The sequence below is a fragment of the Protopterus annectens genome, chromosome 5.part1 (assembly GCF_019279795.1).
Source record: "Protopterus annectens isolate FY-2018-M chromosome 5.part1, PAN1.0, whole genome shotgun sequence".
Lineage (NCBI taxonomy): Eukaryota > Metazoa > Chordata > Ceratodontiformes > Protopteridae > Protopterus > Protopterus annectens.
In genome coordinates, this window is record NC_056736.1 from 353,638,535 (window position 1) to 353,657,929 (window position 19,395).

Consider the following 19,395-nt stretch of genomic DNA (forward strand, 5'->3'; position numbering starts at 1 on the left):
CTGTAAACAGACAAAAATGCACACAAAAGCTCGGATAGAGCACTCACAAACAGAAAATACAACTCTCAGTATGAAAAAGCAGTTTACAGTTAAGTAATGTTAAAACAGTATAAAACAGTACATAAATGCAGTGAAACAATAAAAAAAGCTTTATAACAGTGCAAAATATAGTAGTTCAACCTTATAGCACAATTATAGCTGTTTCAGAAGTGCAGTTCAGTGAAATAAGTGTAAAAAATAACTTATCCTGCTCTTGGAATCTTAAGGAATTTCCACTTATGCAACGCAATCCAGAGCCTGACAATACAAGCAGAACATTTATAAGACACAGGGTTTATATAGCAGTAAGAATGGAAGAGTTGGAAGATCAGATTACTACTCAGCCCCTGCTATTACCCAATCACTCGTACTACAGAAGGTCAGGAGGCCTTGTTACTCTCAATAATAATGAAGACAATCAGCAGAAAATGGTTGCCAAAAACACAGGAAACTCAAACAAAACCACCAGCCTAGACAACAGACCTCTATCAAGATTATGCCACCTGAGCAGAACACAGAAACCTCACTTTAAAAGCATAGAAAGAACACCCACAAAGAGAAAATATAAGCCTCAGTATGAAAAAGCAGTTTACAATTTAGTAATTTAAATAAAAAATGCAATTATAGTAATGCACACTATTACAGTTCCTAGCTGTAGCCACTAAATGAAAGTTTTAAACAGATCAAGGAGCAGACTCGAGAATGCTTTTAACTGTAAACAGACAAAAATGTACAGAAAAGCTCGGATAGAGCACTCACAAACAGAAAATACAGCTCTCAGTATGAAAAAGCAGTTTACAGTTAAGTAATGTTAAAACAGTTTAAAACAGTGCATAAATGTAGTGAAACAATAAAAAAAGCTTTATAGCAGTGCAAAATATAGTAGATCAACTGTATAGCACAATTATAAGCGTTTCAGAAGTGCAGTTCAGGGAAATAAGTGTAAAAAATAACTTATCCTGCTCTTGGAATCTTAAGGAATTTCCACTTATGTAATGCAATCCAGAGCCTGACAATAAAACATAATACAATAAATAAAATGTGTAATCTTTTTATGGCTATATGCCTGGTGTGTCCTTGAATGTTTGCTAATGTTCTAACACCATGCCTGCCAAGGATGGCATGCTAGCTGTTTACTCTCTGTACTGTACCTGATACATTTCTCTCAAGTATCATGCTGTCCCAGACTGTAATCACTGTTGTCTATTCCTTCTGTCACAGATCTGTAATTGACATGATTATGTCAACAGCACAGTCACAATACATCAGTCCACAGTCACCCTGGTAGTTATATATGTTCACCTGACATGTAATAATCATCTGTAGTTGTGTACCTGTAGGTGTTACTGCATGGTCCATACTGTCCCATGGAAATAGCTTGAGAGGTATGTACATCCTAAAGCAGATATATGGCACTGTTAGACATAAAGAAAGGGCAGATGTGTAGAGTATACAACAGTACTGTTGCAAACTATATAGCCTATATTGTATTACTTATTTATTTTATTTAAGTTTTATGACCGGGGAAGTCCACTGGGCCAAGAAGAGCCCATTTTCAGTGGAGGCCCGGGGAGAAAAGCTCCACAATAATTGGAAGTTACAGTTCACATATTACAAAAGGACATAGTTCATAAAGCTAATTAAGCATTTACAGATAAGCTCCATGAAATTTACAATTGGCTTGTCACAATGTTACAAAAATGAAAGACATAATTCAATACAGAAATGTTAACATTTACATAAAGTGATTAGTTTTGTTATAAACTGAATTGTAGGGTTAAGATTTCAAAATATATAACTACTAGCCATTAGTAGGTTAGGAAAATATTATGCAAGGAGAGGGTAATAGTATATTTGAGACTGGGGAGTATAGTACAATAGATATTAGATAGAAAAATAGTTTTTGGTAGGGGAAGGATTGTTTTGGGTGAGATGAAGTAATAGTAGAGGTAGTTGGATGAGTCAGTGCAAGGTGGAATGGGGGGGTTTAAGTTGGAGCATGGCAAGGGCATTCCCATTTGGAAGAAAGATGAGAGAGTAGCTGAGATTTGAAATTTGTATGGGTAGTTAGGTTGCATAGGTGTGTGGGGAGAGAGTTCCAGTGTTTAGCTAAGGAGTGGGACTTTACTGGTATTAATGGACTGTATTTCTCTCTCCTCACACCCCTTATCTTCATCATAATTTATTATTGTTATACATTGGTTATAGTTTACTACTAAGATATGTTGTTCTCTAAATATTATGTTGGGCCTTGTGTTTTATTACTGTTATATATTGCAATGGTTGCATACTAACCTATCTTGTTGAATTGCCTATGTTGTTGGCCTTATGCCGTAACTGTTAGTGGCATGCTGTTACTATACTGACTGTTATCTTACTTATTGTTGTGTTCTATATACTATGCAATGTTATGTTACTGTGTTATTTGTAATGTTCTGGCATGCTGTTATAATTAACTAAAGGGTTTGTTCATTACTAACCTATACACATTGATATACCTCAATAACACAGCTTGACTGGGTAGGCCGGTTCCTGGCAATTTACCTACCCTACCTCAGCCGGCCATGTCACCTGGTACCAGCACATCTGGGACCCAAGCCGGTGGTGCCCCCTCTGCTGGCCCTGCACTACCTATAAGTGGAACTGCCTCAGGGGTGGAGGCAGATTGTCACCCATGATCAGCTACCAGTGATGGTGCACAGGATAGTTCATCATGGGTATGAGCAATGCTTGCACCAGATTGAGGGCAGACCCACCAACCTGGAAGGGCCTGATGGCCATGGTGCCCAGCCTTCAGCACAGCCACCTTCGAGGCAGTGAAGGAGCAATGTTGACTGCCCATAAGTGGGGAGCTCAGTCATACTGCTGCTGTCTGGTGGCACATGTATCTCTGATTCCACAACATCATCCCCTTCCAAGGTGTTTACTCCCCTCATGCATCACACATCACCCCTGTATGCTGCCTTGTCTTTCTTGTCTGTCCAAAAATACAACCTCTCTTACCCAACCTACCTCCCCATATGTACCAGTATCCCTTCACCAACATTCCACTATCCTTAAGAAAAAAAAAAAAAAAAGGCTCCTGTCCCACAAAAAAATACAACCCCATACATAGCTCTCCACTTAGCACACATGTCCACTGTACACTTCAGACACCAACACAGGGTCTGCAGAACTACCTAGCTGCACCCTCATTTACATGCAATTCACCTGCTTATGAGGTGATTTGCATGCCATGGACACTTCCATGTCTGCACGCTCGTGTATGCCCTTCTGCTCTGTTTACTGGATTGCACGGCTGCTTACTTCCATGTAAGCTCCATGCCACTATGCCTGCATGGAACATTAATCCATGTAGGCTTTATTGAATTCACCATACTGTGTATTTGTGGTGGGAATACATTTAATTTATTATCTTTTATTTGCCATTTAGCATTTGGACAGCAGACATGACCATTTATTATCAAAGCGACATAATGATTAGATTACAAAATAAGACATAAAACAACTATGTAAAACATGTCTAGAAAAAACAAATTTAAAGATACAGCAGTCCATTTTTACTACAATTCACCAACTAGAATCTTTTTGCAGACAGCATATTAGCATTTTCAAATTCCAGATGTTTACAGATATGAGGAGTAAAGTAAAAAGGGAGACTACTAATTTTAAGTACATATTTAAGGGAAATGGGAAAAAAACAATACTAGCACATTTAGACCCATAGGATTACTTTCTTGTTGTAGAAAAATAAAGCAGAAATTATTTTGAAAAAAGTATTATCAGAACTGGAAAGACTGTCCCCCTGATTCAGCAAGCCCTACACAGTGTGCAGAAACAGTGCAGGAGATCCAGGAGGAAATATGTTTGCCGTGCGATCCAGGAATAAGCTGCAGGGACGTGCACGAGCACTCCTGCACTATTCCGGCACGGACACAGCTCCTGTATGCAAATTACCCCATTTGCAGGTTAAAACCATGCAAATGAGGTGAATTTGTGGTCTAGGAAGCTGTCAGCTGGCTATGCAGGACAAGTGTAGTTTGCAGAAATGTACTCGATAACTAACCGAGTACATTTCTGCAAACTGCAAAACAGAGCCACGAGAGCTCCAAATACAGTGTTTATATTATGGGAAATCATGCCAATGGCCAAATATATTGCCATTGGCATGGAAAACAGTTTCAAAAATAAAAAAAAAAAAAACTTTTATTTTTTTTAGCCAAATTCAGCTGTTTAAGCATAGGGCAGAAAATATAAAAAATAACCTGAAATAAGCATTCTAACCAAAATCACTATTTTGCCATTATACTCAATGGCAGGCAGAAGACAACATGGTCAGTGAATAGTAGTTGCTAAGGGGGGAAGCTCAGTGTGGGACCTGTAACTATGCATTAGCAGGCAATCTTATGCAAATGAGAGGAATGATACTGAATCCCAGATTTCCCCTCAATGTTAGTCAGCACTCAACAGTGTAAGTGCAGGAATAGCATGGTTCAAGCCTAAGAGTTAGCTGACATCATAGGGGGTGTGTCAGGCATACTGTAAGTGGATTGCAACCCTATGGCTCAGGTTTGCTCTTAGCTTAGCAGAGCTAAGCAAGGGAGTATCTCTGAGGCTGCCTAGCACTCTTTACATTGCCTAGGTGGGTGTGCACGCTGCACACCGGATTTTAAAGGAAATAAAAAAGTAAACCAGAAAATAGCAGCTATGTGCACATTTGAGCACTGTGTTTGTGGGGTGCACCCCTGCGCTTAAACAGGAAGGTGATGGGAAGGGAAAACAGTAGTAGGAAGGTAATCAAGAAGAACTAGCATAGCTGGCAGGTGAAATGTATCAGAATCAGCCAATTACAAAGGCAGCAGCCCAGCTCAACCCAGAACACTACTATAAACTATGCAAACACCTTTCCCTCTGGTTTTTCTCACATACTTTACATCACCAGTGTAAACAAGTGGGGAAATTTTAACAAACAAAAACAATGCAGTAGCTATCATACATCAACATGTGGAAGAGGCTGAGGGTGGTGAGGATGAGAATGCTCTCAACCAACCCACAGTGAGGAGACAGAGAAGAGTGTACAGACCCAGGGTAACCTACCAGGGGCAACATGAGCTGCAGATAGTAGAGCGCTATAGTGTTGGCAGGGACCAACTACACCAAATTGTTGAGCTGTGCTGGCCACACCTGACACACAGAACTAAAAGAGGGGAACCCATCCCAGTGGATACTAAGGTATGTGTAGGCCTAAGAATACTAGCAACAGGTACCTTCCAAAGGCCAACTGGGGATATCATGGGGATCTCACAGGCATCAGCATCCAGGGTACTCCACCAGTTCCTGGATGCCATGTCAGCACATGCCGGTGAGCACGTATACTTCCCCAATACCGGTGAGACATTGGCCAGCAATATGCGTCATCAGCATCCAGGGTACTCCACCAGTTCCTGGATGCCATGTCAGCACATGCCGGTGAGCACGTATACTTCCCCAATACCAGTGAGACATTGGCCAGCAATATGCGTCTTTTCCACCAAATATCAGAATACCCTGAGATAGTGGGTGCTATACACTGCACGCACATATGCATCAAAGCACCATCCATTGAGCAGGGTAGGGTCTACATCAACCGCAAGGGCTTCCCCTCCATTAACTGCCAGGTCATGTACGATGCCCAGGGCATTATAATGAATGTGTGTGCTGGCTGCCCTGGAAGCTATCAAGACTCCCACATCTGGCATCTGATGCAGCTGTATCAGAGGTTTGCCAATGGGGACATCCCTAATGGTCACCTAGTGGGGGATGCTGGTTATGCACTGGAGCCATGGCTGATGACACCCATCAGAAATGCACACACACCTGAACAAGAACTTTATAATGAGGCACACGCACAGACCAGAATTATAATAGAACATGTGTTTGGGATGCTCAAGTCATGGTTCCGGTACCTAGACACATCCGATGATGCCTTGCAGTACTCACCAGCTACATGTACTGAAATTGTTATCGTATGTGCCATGCTACACAATATGATACTGCGGAAACAGCTGCAGCAGGAACAGCATGGAAAAGGACCACACAGCCCCCCACCATTGCCAAGGCCTGCACAGGCACAGAGTGACTCGGAGCAGCAACAACCTGAGCCTGCTCCAGCAGGCAGTAGGAAGTTTGCCCAGTATGCCCTGGCCTTGGCAAAGAGACAACGCATAGCATAGCACATACACTGACACAGTAGGGACTCAGGGAATGACACCTCTCTCTGACTCACACATACAGTAAAAGGGATGCCAAAAATTACTCTACCTGTGCTCAACCATGTACAGGGAGTGTACTATGTGCATCCAACATAGGCAGCCCTCCAGCACCATCCTCAATACTAGCACAGCCACAAGGTAGGTCACTCTTCCTACCAATTGCCGAATGGAGTAGTACATGTTGTTACTTGTATCTATGGTATGGATGTGAGCATTATAGGGAATTGGATGGATGAATGGAATGCCAACAGATAGTAGACACCTATAGTGGCAGCATGAGATTTGTAACAAATACTGCTGTCACCATAGTAGCCAGTACTACACATGGTGACAAAACCCACTGCAGGAAATGTGCTGGGCCACATGTGTGTCCATATGACACCCACATGCCAGTAAGGGAGGCTCACATACCCAACAACAGTCTCAGCCAGCAGGACAGGTGTAGACAAACACAAACAAAGGCTGTACTAAGGCCTCTGAATGATGGCTATGAGTAACCTCCCCCCAGGCCTACACAGACAGACTACAACAGGTCTGGCAGTGGGATGTTAGTTCTGAAGGGTAAGAATTCAGAAACTGATATGTAGGTCAATCAAACCTAAGACCTGTAGTACACTGATATGCCTCTAGGCAGCATGATAGGTTAGAATACAGAATGAAATGGAGTATCTGACATACCAGTACAGTCATAGCAAATGTGTACGTGTCAGGTGTGCCCCCTATCCTATGTAGAAATGTAGTAACAGTCAGTTGTGTCCCCCAATCCAATGTAGACACGTTGTAACAGTCAGGTGTGCCCCCCCAATCTTATGTAGAAATGTAGTAAAAGTCAGGTGTTCCCCCATTCCTATGTGGACATGTAGTAACACACAGGTGTGCCCCCCAATCCTATGTAGACATTTAGTAACAGTCTGGTGTGCCCCCCAATCCAATGTAGACACGTAGTAACAGTCAGGTGTGCCCCCCAATCCTATGTAGAAATGTAGTAACAGTCTGGTGTGCCACCCCAATCCGATGTAGACATGTAGTAACAGTCTGGTGTGCCCCCATAATCTGATGTAAAAATGTAGTAACACACAGGTGCCCCCCAATCCTATGTAGACATGCAATAACAGTCAGCTGTGCCCCCTCATTCCTATGTAGACACGTAGTGACACACAGGTGTGCCCCCCACAATTCTATGTAAAAATGTAGTAACAGTCAGGTGTGCCCACCCCCAGTCTTATGTAGACACATAGTAACACACAGGTGTGCCCCCCAATCCTACGTAGAAATGTAGTAACAGTCAGGTGTGCCCCCCATTCCTATGTAGACATGCAGGAACAGTCTGGTATGCCCTCCAATCTGATGTAGACACGTAGTAACAGTCAGGTGTGCCCCCCAAGCCTATGTAGAAATGTAGCAACATGTATGTGTAGGTATAATACCAGTAGTGGAGCACAGATTACCTGAGGTGGCCAAGGTAGCAGGATAGATTGTAGCATTTGTACAATATGCAGGTATACGTGTGTTAGGTTGGTGTGTGTTTCATATTGTGTGAGAGTGGTCAGTATGTATGCATGATGAGGTTTGTCCTGGTGGCCATTGCCCATTACTGCCAATGACAGGGCCAAGTCCTCACAACTGCAGTGCCAAACACAATGCTCCCCAGTATAACATATTCTAGCAGTAAGCCATTGTAAATGTATGGAGGTAATATGTGTCACCATCTGAAAGATGGACATGGCATGACTGTTGGGCCAGATATACAAGCAGTACACAGAGGAAAGTACCCCATGCAGACAGTGTATAATGTGTAAACACTAAATGGACACACCCTTGGAATTATGCATACAGTTTTGCAGCACATTATCTGGGCTTGTAGTAGGGAATACCAATGTTGTCTGAACAAACACTCGCAGAACACAAAGGTCATAGGAATGATATATTGAGAAACAGCTGATGTCCCTGCACAAGCCAGCATAAGTGGAATGCCCCATGCATATCTGTGAGTCAGATGCAAGTAGTGTCCATAGCACACATGCACCCAGCTCACCCAACCACCACCCACAGGTACCTCTCCGGTCTTATCCCTGCTGTTGGGAATGGGTACAATATGACTCCCACCTGTGTATGGCAATAGTGAAAGAATGTAGCATGCAGTGCAGGTGTCCCATGCAGGTGTGTCCCTAGCTGTAAGTAGCACCCTGCCAGCATCCACACCACTTGATCGATACTGATAGAAAGTATTGGCATGAACACCTAGCACACCTACCCTGTCACCCCAGGGGAATATACTGTATTGCAGTCTGGGACTGTAGGACTGACAGAATGCAATGGCCTGCTACAGCTGGCCTGCATCACTACCAAATGGCCTACAGTCCTCTGCCAAAGGCCTGTGTCTCACCCATACTGCTAATGTATGTTATGTCATGGACTCCCAAATAACAACATAACACAGTCCACAGAACCCATATGCAAGGCCATGTGGACAAACCACAGTAATATGTCCACCATGTTCCACTGCATGAACTGTGGACCAACACCAGTATACTGCTGTGATGAGGTGATAACTATAAGGAAAGTATCAGAGAATGTTTGCATAATGTATAGAAGAGGATAGAATAATAGAGGGGGGGCTGAGAGCATGGGCAGCATGGAATGTGCGAAGTCCGAAACACAGCCATGTGCACATAATATCCCTGGCTGCAAACACAAGAATGGGTGGCTACAAACCTGCTCGTAAGCCACACTAGGGGTAATGTCCTGACTTATGACCCCTGCCTCTGGGTAACCTGTGTGAATCTGTACAGCTGTGAGGTATTGCCACAGCAAGATAAGGCCAGACTGTCATGTCGATGGATGTAGGTTCATAGGTTCATATGTACGTTCTAGGCTATCTGCCTGAGAGCATTTATAAGCCTAGCCAGAGTGTGCCGGCTTTCGCTGCTGTATTGATTAATTAACTGATCCTCTGTTAAGCAGAGCCAATGAAGTGATCCCAGGGGTGTATTTTCTGTTACCCATCCACTCATCAAGGTTTCTCTTGAAGAGTGTTAGTTAGGGGCTCTGCCTGATGTAATTTGGAATTTTGTTCCAAAGCATGGGGAGTCTCTGTGACAGGAATCTATCCCTCCAGCATGTTCTATTTATTGTTGTGGTGAGGTTTAGCTCACTAGACCGTGTGGCTCGCAGTGACTTGGATTTCTTTAGGTGGAGCATGTCCATCAATTCTGAGTTGGACATGGCTTTGTAAGTCAGGCAGAGATCACCTCTGAGTAAGCGATATGCCATTGACTACAACCAGAGCTTTTTCAGTTGGGCTGCATAGGACATATGTTTGAGACCAGTAATTCTCTTGGTAATGTACTTTTGTGGTCTTTCCTGCTGTTGGAATTGTCTTGTGAGGTACATCCCAAATGGGGCATTGTACTCAATGATGGGCCTAATGAGTGACGAGTAGAGGGGCACTATAAACTTTTTATTTCTAGATGCGAACCCTTTAGTAACTAGATGGGCCACATAGAAGGATTTCCTAACTACTTTGGCAATATGATTGTCAAAGGAGAGATAACTATCTACCTGGGTCCCCAGATCTTCTATTACCTCTTCTGTATTAAGGGGGCTGCCACCTATGTGGTAATTCGTGGGTGTTTTGCTTTTCCCAAATGGGATGACTATGCATTTTTTGGCATTTAGCTTGAGGCCATGACTTTGACACCAGGTGTCCATCTCAATAAGGCCCTTTTGCAGGATGTCCGTGTCAGCTTGAGAGTCAATTATGGCTCCCAGTTTGCAGTTATCGGCGAACTTGGTTAGCCATAGTCCTCCTGTGTTTGCCTGTACTTCTGAGAAGTATATGCCGAATAGTAGGGGTCCCAGGACTGAGCCTTGTGAGACACCACTTGTGACTGGTTTAGAGTCGGACCTGGAGCCTGCTATTTTTACTGTGTGAGTTCTGTCTGTAAGCCAGTTGGCAACCCATCTCGTGATGTAGAGGTTTATGTTCAGGCTGGTGAGTTTTTCTGTAATACCCAAGTGGGGAATGGTGTCGAAAGCCTTGGTGAGGTCAAGGTAGGCTGTGTGAACCACCTTTCCCTCATCTATGGCCTTAGTGACTGTCTCGAAGAAGTCAACCAGGTTTAGTAGGCATGATCTGCCTTTAACAAAGCCAAACTGGGTCGGGTCAAGTGTTTGGATGTTCCCATTGTCTTTGTTAATGAGTTCCATGATGATGCACTCCATAGCCTTGCAGACCAGGCTAGTCAGGCTTATGGGGCAATAGTTACCAGGGTCAGTTGTGGTCCCTCCTTTGTGGACAGGAATAACCGTTGCTGTGTGCCATTCTATGGGCATGTAGCCTGTGGAGAGGCTGAGGTTGAACAGTTTGTTTAGGTGGGGGTTAGTTCGTTCTGTATTTTGTGCAAGACGCAGCCTGGGACACCATCTGGTCCCACTGACGCTGTGTTTTTGGCTTTTGAAAGGGCTGTTTTCACCTGTGCATCTGTGATTTTTGGGACACTACACTTTTCCAGTATTGTTGTCGGCCCTTTTGGAGGTGAGAGGGGGGTGAAGTTTGCACTAAATCTATCTGCCAGGATGTTGGCAATATCAGTAGGTTCAGTATATTTTGTGCTATTTTGCTATAGTTCAGTGCATATCTGTGAGATGCCACTTAGATTCTTAACATAGCTAAAGAAGGCTTTGTGGTTATCTTTTGAATCCTTGGCTATTTTTCTTTTGAAGTTAGCCTTGGATGTTTTCATGAGGGAACTCAGTTTCTTACTGATACTGATCAGGGATGTCTTTCCTTCTTGGGATTTGTTTTTTTCTGAACTAGTTTCCTCCTTCTATTGTATAGCCTGTTTATTGCAGGGGTCCACCAAACTGGTTTCCTTCTCTTAGAGGAGTGAGTCTTGGTTTTGCTAGGGATAGCACAATCCATGCATCCTTGTAGGTGCTCATAGAGTGCATTTGTAAAGGTTTCTACATCTTGGGCAGCTTTATCCTTTAGTGTGGGGGCTGTGAAACTTACCACCTCTGTCTTAAGTAAGGTAAAGTTTGCTTTAGAAAAGTTTTTTATTGTGTTTTCCTTAGTTGGAAGTGGTGGTGGTGGGGTGTGGACATCCAGAGTGATTAGTTTATGGTCTGATCTAACCAGTGACGGGTTGACCTCCGGTGTGGAACACCTGTCGCCCATGTTGGTGATGACCAAGTCCAATATGTTTTCACCTCTGGTAGGGGAGTTTACCAGCTGATCCAGGGCATTTGAGTTGATGAATTCCATGAAGCGCTGGGCCTGGGAATTTTTACTCGAGTAGTTTTCCCAGTGAATGGTAGGGTAATTGAAATTGCCCAATATTAGGGTGTTTGGTAGGACCTTCATGTTTTCCAGTGTCTCCAGAAAGGTGGAGTGGAGGTCCTGGGTCATGGAGGGTGATCTGTAGTAGGCCACAATTTGCATTGCTGATTTGCCTGATGTTAGTTGCACTTGGATGATCTCAGAGGTATCATGCTGTGCCACTAACCTGGAGGTGTAGGTATCCTTGATGAATATGGATACACCCCCTCCTTTTGTGTTTTGGTCCGTGTTCTGTGGCCAAAACGTGTGGTATGAGTTGTAGCCTGATAGTGCTGGGGTGCTCTCTTGAGCCTTGAACCAGGTTTCAGTTACTGCACAGATGTCGATGTTCTCCATACTAAGGAGTGCTTCTAGCACGTGCATTTTGAGATTTAAACTCCTGGCGTTGAGTAGCATAACTCTCAGTTTTTTGTTAATTGTGCTGTTTATGGAGGTGGGTTTGACTTTTGAGCCTTGCCTAAAAAAGGCACTATGAAGGCAGCAAGAGCCTTGGCCAGTATTCTAAAGCCTAGGGGTGACAGGTGCAAGCTGTCTCTTGTAAAGCAACGAGGCTTGCTGAGCATGTCGTCCCAGGCTGACAGACACTGGATCCCCTTTGAATAACACCAGAAGCTTAGCTAATTGTTGAAATTGATCATTTTTTTTTTTATACTGAGGTATCATTCTTGGTGAGGGCAGGATGCTACTCAGAGTCAGGGTCATACCAACCTGGGCTACATGATTAGAGAGCTCTTCCATGTCTCTTTTCATGTAGTCCAGAGGGGTATGTCTCAGGTCATTCACACCAACATGAACAACGACAGAGTCATATTTGTACTTGTTCTGGAGTGACCTGAGTGCTTGTGTTATGTGGTGGATTCTGGCTCCCGACAGGCAGCTAACAGTAACCTTCTGCTTGTCCAGCCTAGTGAGTGGGACGTCAGTGTGCCTGACTATAGAGTCACCTATTACTAGTGTGTTAGGTATGTTATTTCGCCTTAAGGGCTGTGATTGTGCGGCACACTGATTTTGTGTTTTATGTGTTGTCTGGTTTGTGATGGGAAGTGCAGGTTGTTTGGGTGTCTTCTTTGGAGGTCTCTGATGCTTTTGCAGGTTTTTATTTAGAGCCGCCGAGTAAGATTTTGTGTATTTATGTGCATTTTTTGCCAGTGCTGTTTTAGTAGGTCTGTGTGCGGCTGGAATTGTGGTGCAAGTGTTAACCTTCTCCTCTTGACTGTCTGTTCCAATCTTGGGTGGAGACAGCTTAGCTTCCAGTTTGGCTGTATATTTGCATCTCTCGCATATGTTAGTGTTTTGTGGTAGGAGGAGAGGGTTGTCTGTGTACATGAGGCAGTTGTAACATTGCTTCAGGATACCCAGATTCACCAGCTGAACTGGAGAGTGCACCTGAAGTTGCCCTTTGGTCATGCCTGAATAGTAGGGTGAGCTGCTTAGTCTCTTGGTTGGTGGGGGGTGAATAAAGAGTCTTGCCCTGCTGGGCAATCAGTGTCAAGGTATATTAGTGCTTGCTATTAGGTCTGAGCAAGTGCTGGGCTCAGGTATGGGCTACAAGTATGGGGTCCTCTGCGACCACTGTACCATGGTGCTGACCCAGTTACACAGACCCAACTGCAAGTGTCTGCAGCTCCCCCTCCAGAATGGCATTAGTTTGCAGGAATATGTAGGCATTTGACCACAATACTGGGCACAGCTGCATTCACCCTGTGTTCCCCAGGACATCACTGCAGCAAAAATGTCTACCTGACAGTACTTGATGACATAAAACATCACAGTGTATAACAGTACACATGTCTGAATATCTCTGCTAACACCAGAACCATGTTGCAGAAGCAGCACAGACACAATTACCTACAGTACCCACTATCCCTTGTCCAGTTTGACCCCATATTGTCAACTGATCTACAGATATCCTGCAGAAACAGTTTTCTAGTTGTAGGTGTAGAACACAAAAGTCTGCACTGGAGTACAATCTACCTGGAATTGATCCAGACATTCAATACAGAAGGTCATAATGGGCATGCTCCCACACTTAAAGAAATAAAGCCCATGTCTTGTAACAACAGTGGACCATACATATCTGGCAGTTGCAGATGTTAATGCATACACTCCTCAGTATGCACAGGTCATGCTTTGCACACACATTGGATAGGAATACACACATATATCCAAGGACAACACACTATAATATTCCAAAAGTACACATACATAGATGTGTGGAAGAGAGTGACAGTGACAAAGAGCCTTCCATGATGAGGCCTGTCCCACCCAGCACACAGCCAAATGGCTACAACCACATGATGTGTAAATGTCACTAACCATAAACATTTGCCTCTGGAATCCCTCAGGATTATAGACTCTGTGGTGCTAGTGCTAACTGTGCAACATGACTGTACAAGGCAGTAGTCATCTAGCAGATGCATACGCATACCTGTGGAATATAAACCTGTGTGTGCCTGAATGAGGTGTGTCTATCTCTAGATGAATGGGTTATGGCCCATGCACACACATTGCCCTCTCCATTGCACTACTATGGTAAGCCTGCTGATGTCAGTCACTTTGAAATATACCTTTGGGGAAAGGGTAGCCCTGTAATCTCTGTGGTACATCCTATAACTGTGTAATACTGTAGTGTGATAAACTACTTAGGTAGGGCTTCTAATCCCAGATGTGGAAAGTGTGTGTGTATGTTTATCTGTGGAGGGATCAATGCTTTTTAGGCTAGTCACACTCACTACAATCCAAATACCCTACTTTGACATGCCTGCTGATGTCATTCACTTTGAAATACACCTTTGGGGAAGGAGTAGCCCAATAATCTCTGTGGCGTGTCCTATAACTGCTTAATGTTGTTGTGTGATAAACTAGCTAGATCGGAGTTTTATTCCCAGACATGGTACGTGTGGACGTTTGTTTGTGTGTGTGTTAGTTTGTCTCTGTAGGGAGCAATGCTTTTGAGGCCATTCACAGTCACTACAACCTCCAGTGCCCTTCTTTGGCAAGCCTGCTGATGTCATTCACTTTGAAATTCACCTTTGGGGAAACAGTAACACAGTAATTTCTGTGGCACATCCTATAACTGCATAATGTTGTAGTGTGATAAACTAGTTTGACTGGAGTTCAATTCCCAGATGTGGCAAGTGTGGATGTTCATGGGTATGTTAGCTTGTCTGTGTAGGGAGTGATGCTTTTGATGTCACTACAACCTCCAGTGCCCTTCCTTGGCAAGCCTGCTGATGTCATTCACTTTGAAATACACCTTTGGGGAAGGAGTAGCCCAGTAATCTCTGTAGCGTGTCCTATAGCTGCTTAATACTGTAGTGTGATAAACTAGTTAGGTAGAAGTGATAATCCCAGATGTGGCAACTGTGTGTGTTTATCTGTTTTGGGAGCAATGCTTTTTAGGCTAGTCACACTCACTACAATTTCAAATGCCCTACTATGGCATGCCTGCCGATGTCATTCACCTTGAAATACACCTTTGGGGAAAGAGCAATTAAGTAATCTCTGTGGCATGTCCTATAACTGCATAATGCTGTAGTGTTCATAGGTTCATAGGTTCATAGGTAGGTACTAGGCTATTGGCCCTAGGGCCTATATATGCCTAGCCAAAGGTACCCTGGCTTTCGCCACCCAAGAAAATTATTTTCCTGTGTCACTGTCGAGCAGAGCCACAGAAGTGATCCCCGGGGTGAATTTCCTATCTCCCATTCAATCATCAAAATTTTTCTTGAACAGTGCTAATGAGGAGCTTTGCTTGATATAGATAGGTAGTTTGTTCCAGATTATGGGAAGTCTCTGGGACAGGAATCTATCCCTCCAGCATGTTCTGTTTATTGTGGTGACGAGGTTTAGGTCCCTAGAGCGTGTAGCTCGTAGGGATTGGGATTTCTTTAAGTGGAGCATGTCTAAAAGCTCTGGGTTTGACATAGCTTTGTGTGTTAGGCAGAGATCACCTCTGAGTAGGCGATATGCAACGGAGTAAAGCTGCAGTTTTTTTAAATGGTCTGCATAGGGCATCTCTTTGAGGCTGGTAATCCTCTTTGTGAGGTATTTCTGTGGCCTTTCCAGCTGTTGTAGATGTCTTGTGAGGTACATACCAAAACGGGCATTGTACTCTATAATGGGTCTAATGAGTGACGAGTAGAGGGGAACAGTGACCTCTTTTTTCCTGGATGAGAAACCTTTTGTGATGAGGTGTGCCACATAGAAGGATTTCCTGACTACTGTGGCGATGTGATTATCAAAGGAGAGACTACTGTCCACCTGTGTCCCAAGGTCTCTTATCACACTTTCGGTGTTAAGTAGACTACCACCTATGTGGTAGTTCATGGGTATTGAGTTTTTACCAAAAGGAATGACAATGCACTTTTTGGCATTGAGCTTGAGGCCATGGCTTTGACACCAGGCATCTGTCTCAGCAAGGCCCTTTTGTAGGATGTCCACATCTTTTGGAGTTTTGATTATGGCTCCTAGTTTGCAGTCATCTGTGAACTTCATTAGCCAAAGACCTTCTGTGTTGGCCTGTACTTCAGAGAAGTAGATACCAAACAGGAGAAGACCCAGGACTGAACCCTGTGGTACTCCACTTGCCACTGGTCTGAAGCTGGATTTGGAGTCTGCTACTTTCACAGTGTGGGTTCTGTCAGTGAGCCAGTTGGCAACCCATCTTGTGACATAGGGATTTATACCTAGTTTAGTGAGTTTATCTATAATTCCAGAGTGGGGGATGGTGTCAAAAGCCTTGGCGAGATCTAGATAGGCTGTGTGAACCACCTTACCCTCATCTACGGCTTTGGTGACTGCTTCAAAGAAGTCTATCAGGTTTAGGAGACATGATCTGCCTTTTACAAACCCGAACTGGGTGGGGCCCTGAGTTAGGAGATTACCAATGTCATTGTTTATAAGTTCCATGATGATACGCTCCATAGCCTTGCAGACCAGGCTCATTAGGTTAATTGGGCGGTAGTTTCCGGGGTCTGTGGTGGCTCCCCCTTTGTGGAGTGGGATAACTGTCGCTGTGCGCCATTCAGTGGGCACATAGCCTGAGGTGAGGCTATGATTGAACGTGGTACTTAAGTGGGGTGCCAGTTCGTTCTGTAGTTCATGTAGAACACAGCCTGGGATGTCATCAGGTCCTATGGATGCTGTGTTCTTGGCTTTGGATAGTGTGTTTTTTACCTGTGCAGCCGTGATTATAGGAACTTTGCATTATTCTGGTATAGAGATGGGCCCTTTAGGGGATGACAGAGGGGTAAAGTTAGCACTTAACCTATCTGCCAGGATGTTGGCAATATCCGTTGGTTCTGTATATTTAGTGCCATTGTGCTGTAACTCAGAGCAGATCTGAGTGTTGCCATTGAGATTCTTGACATAGCTATAGAATGCTTTGTGGTTGTCCTTAGAGTCAGTGGTGATTTTGTTTTCATAACTAGCTTTGGAGGATTTTATGAGGGGTCTCAGCTTCTTACTGAAGCTGACCAGGGAGTTTCTCCCATCATGGGATTTTACTCTTTTTTGGAACAGTTTCTTTCTTCTGTTGTAGAGTTTGTTTATGGCATGGGACCATCAGATTGGCTTCCTTTTTTTGGAGGATAGCATCTTGGTTCTGTTAGGGATTGCATGATCCATGCACTCATGTAAGTGCTTATAAAGTGCATTTGTGTAGGATTCAGCAGTCATACCACTATTGTCCGTCAGCATGGGTGTCGTGAAGTTTGTCACTTCTGTCTTAAGAAGCATGAAGTTGGCTTTGGAGACATTTTTTACTGTGGTTTCCCTAATGGGGGGTGAGGGAGGGATGTGGATGTCTAGGGTGATTAGCTTATGGTTGGATCTGACCAACGAGGAATTGACCTCTGGTGTGGAGCACCGGTTGCCCATGTTGGTAATAACCAGGTCTAGGATATTGCTGCCCCTGGTGGGGGTGTGGATAAGTTGATCCATGGCATTGGAATTTATGAATTCCAGAAAACGTTGAGCACAAGAGTTGGTACATGAGTAGTTTTCCCAGTTAATGGTAGGGTAGTTGAAATCGCCCATTATTAGGGTGTTAGGTTGTACCCTAATATTTTCCAGTGTATTAAGAAATGAGGAGTGGGAATCCTGGGGCATGGTGGGGGATCTGCAGCAAGCTACAATTTGCATTGCTGACTTTCCCAGAGTTAGTTGCACTTGGATAATCTTAGATGCATTATGCTGAGCAACTAGTCTGGAGGTGTGGATATCCTTAATGAATATGGACACACCTCTGCCTTTAGTGTTTCGGTCCAGGTTAGGTGGCCGAAAGGTGTGGTATGAATTATAGCCTGGTAATGCAGGGGTACTCTCTGGAGCCTTGAACCAGGTCTCTGTCACTGCACAGATGTCGATGTTCTCCATTTTAAGGAGTGCCTCGAGAGACTGCATTTTGAGGTTTAGACTTCTAGCATTGAGTAGCAATACCCTCAGATTCTTCTTGCCTGTACCTGTTAGGGTGGTGAATTTGTCATTTGAACCTTGCCTAAAAAAGGCACTATAGGGGTGGCTAGAGCCTTAGCCAGTATCCGGAATCCCAGGGGTGACAGGTGCTTGCCATCTCTGGCAAAGCATCGTGGCTTGTCGATCATGTCATCCCAGGCAGACAGATACTGGATCCCCTTAGAATGACACCAGAAGCTTAGCCAATTGTTTAAGTCAATCATTTTGTCCTTGTACTATGGTATCATTCTGGGTGATGGCAGGATGCTACTCAGGGCTAGGGTCATACCTGCCTGGGCTACAAGATCGGACAGCTCCTCCATGTCCCTTTTCATGTAGTCCAAGGAGGTACGTCTCAGGTCATTCACACCAACATGGACAATGACAGAGTCATATTTGTACTTGTTGTGGAGTGACCTGAGTGTATGTGTTATGTGGCGGATCCTGGCACCCGACAGGCAGCTGACAGTAACTTTCTCCTTGTTTAGCCTGGTGAGTGGAACATCAGTGTGCCTGACTACAGAGTCACCTATGACTAGAGTGTTGGGTACGTTGTTATGCCTTATGGGCTGTGGTTGAGTGGCACACTGAGTTTGTGGGCTATGTGACATTTGGGTTGTGTTGGGGGGTGGATGTTGCTTGTGTTTCTGCTTTGGAGGTCCCTGTTGCTTGGGCAGGTTTTTACTGAGAGCCTCCGCAAATGTAGGTGTGTGTTTTGTGTTTCTATGTGTGTGTTTTAGTGGTGTAGGTTTTGAGGGACTATGTGCTGAGTGTGGTGTGGTGCAAGTGTTTACCTTCTCCTCTTGACTGTCTAGTCCAGTCTTGGGTGAAGAGAGCTTTGCTTCCAGTTTGGTTATATAAGTGCATCTCTCACAGGTTGTAGTGTTGGGTGGTAGGAGGAGAGGGTTGTCTGTGTACATGAGTCAATTACTGCATTGCCCCAAGATGCCCAGATTCATCAGGTAGACAGGAGAAAACAGTGGGGGCTGACTCTTAGACATGCCTGGATAGGTGCTTATTTGTTAAGCACTAGAAACTGTTTTCCTCTAGACAGTGAGGAAAGTTGAGTGGTGTAGTAATTTGTAGCTTATTTAGTGCTTACAATAAGTTCTGAACAAGTGCTGAAACAAAAAACTGGCTAGTTCTAAGAAACAAAATTAAGCTAGAAGGCTTCCTTTCAATACAGAAAGGCTTGGGCCCTAGAAGCCTACAAATAGTCCTGGACACAGCAAATCTATATTAAGGCTAGACTACCCACAGGAAAGGCAGGAAATGAGCTTAAGTTTTTTTTTTTTTTTTTTAGTGGAA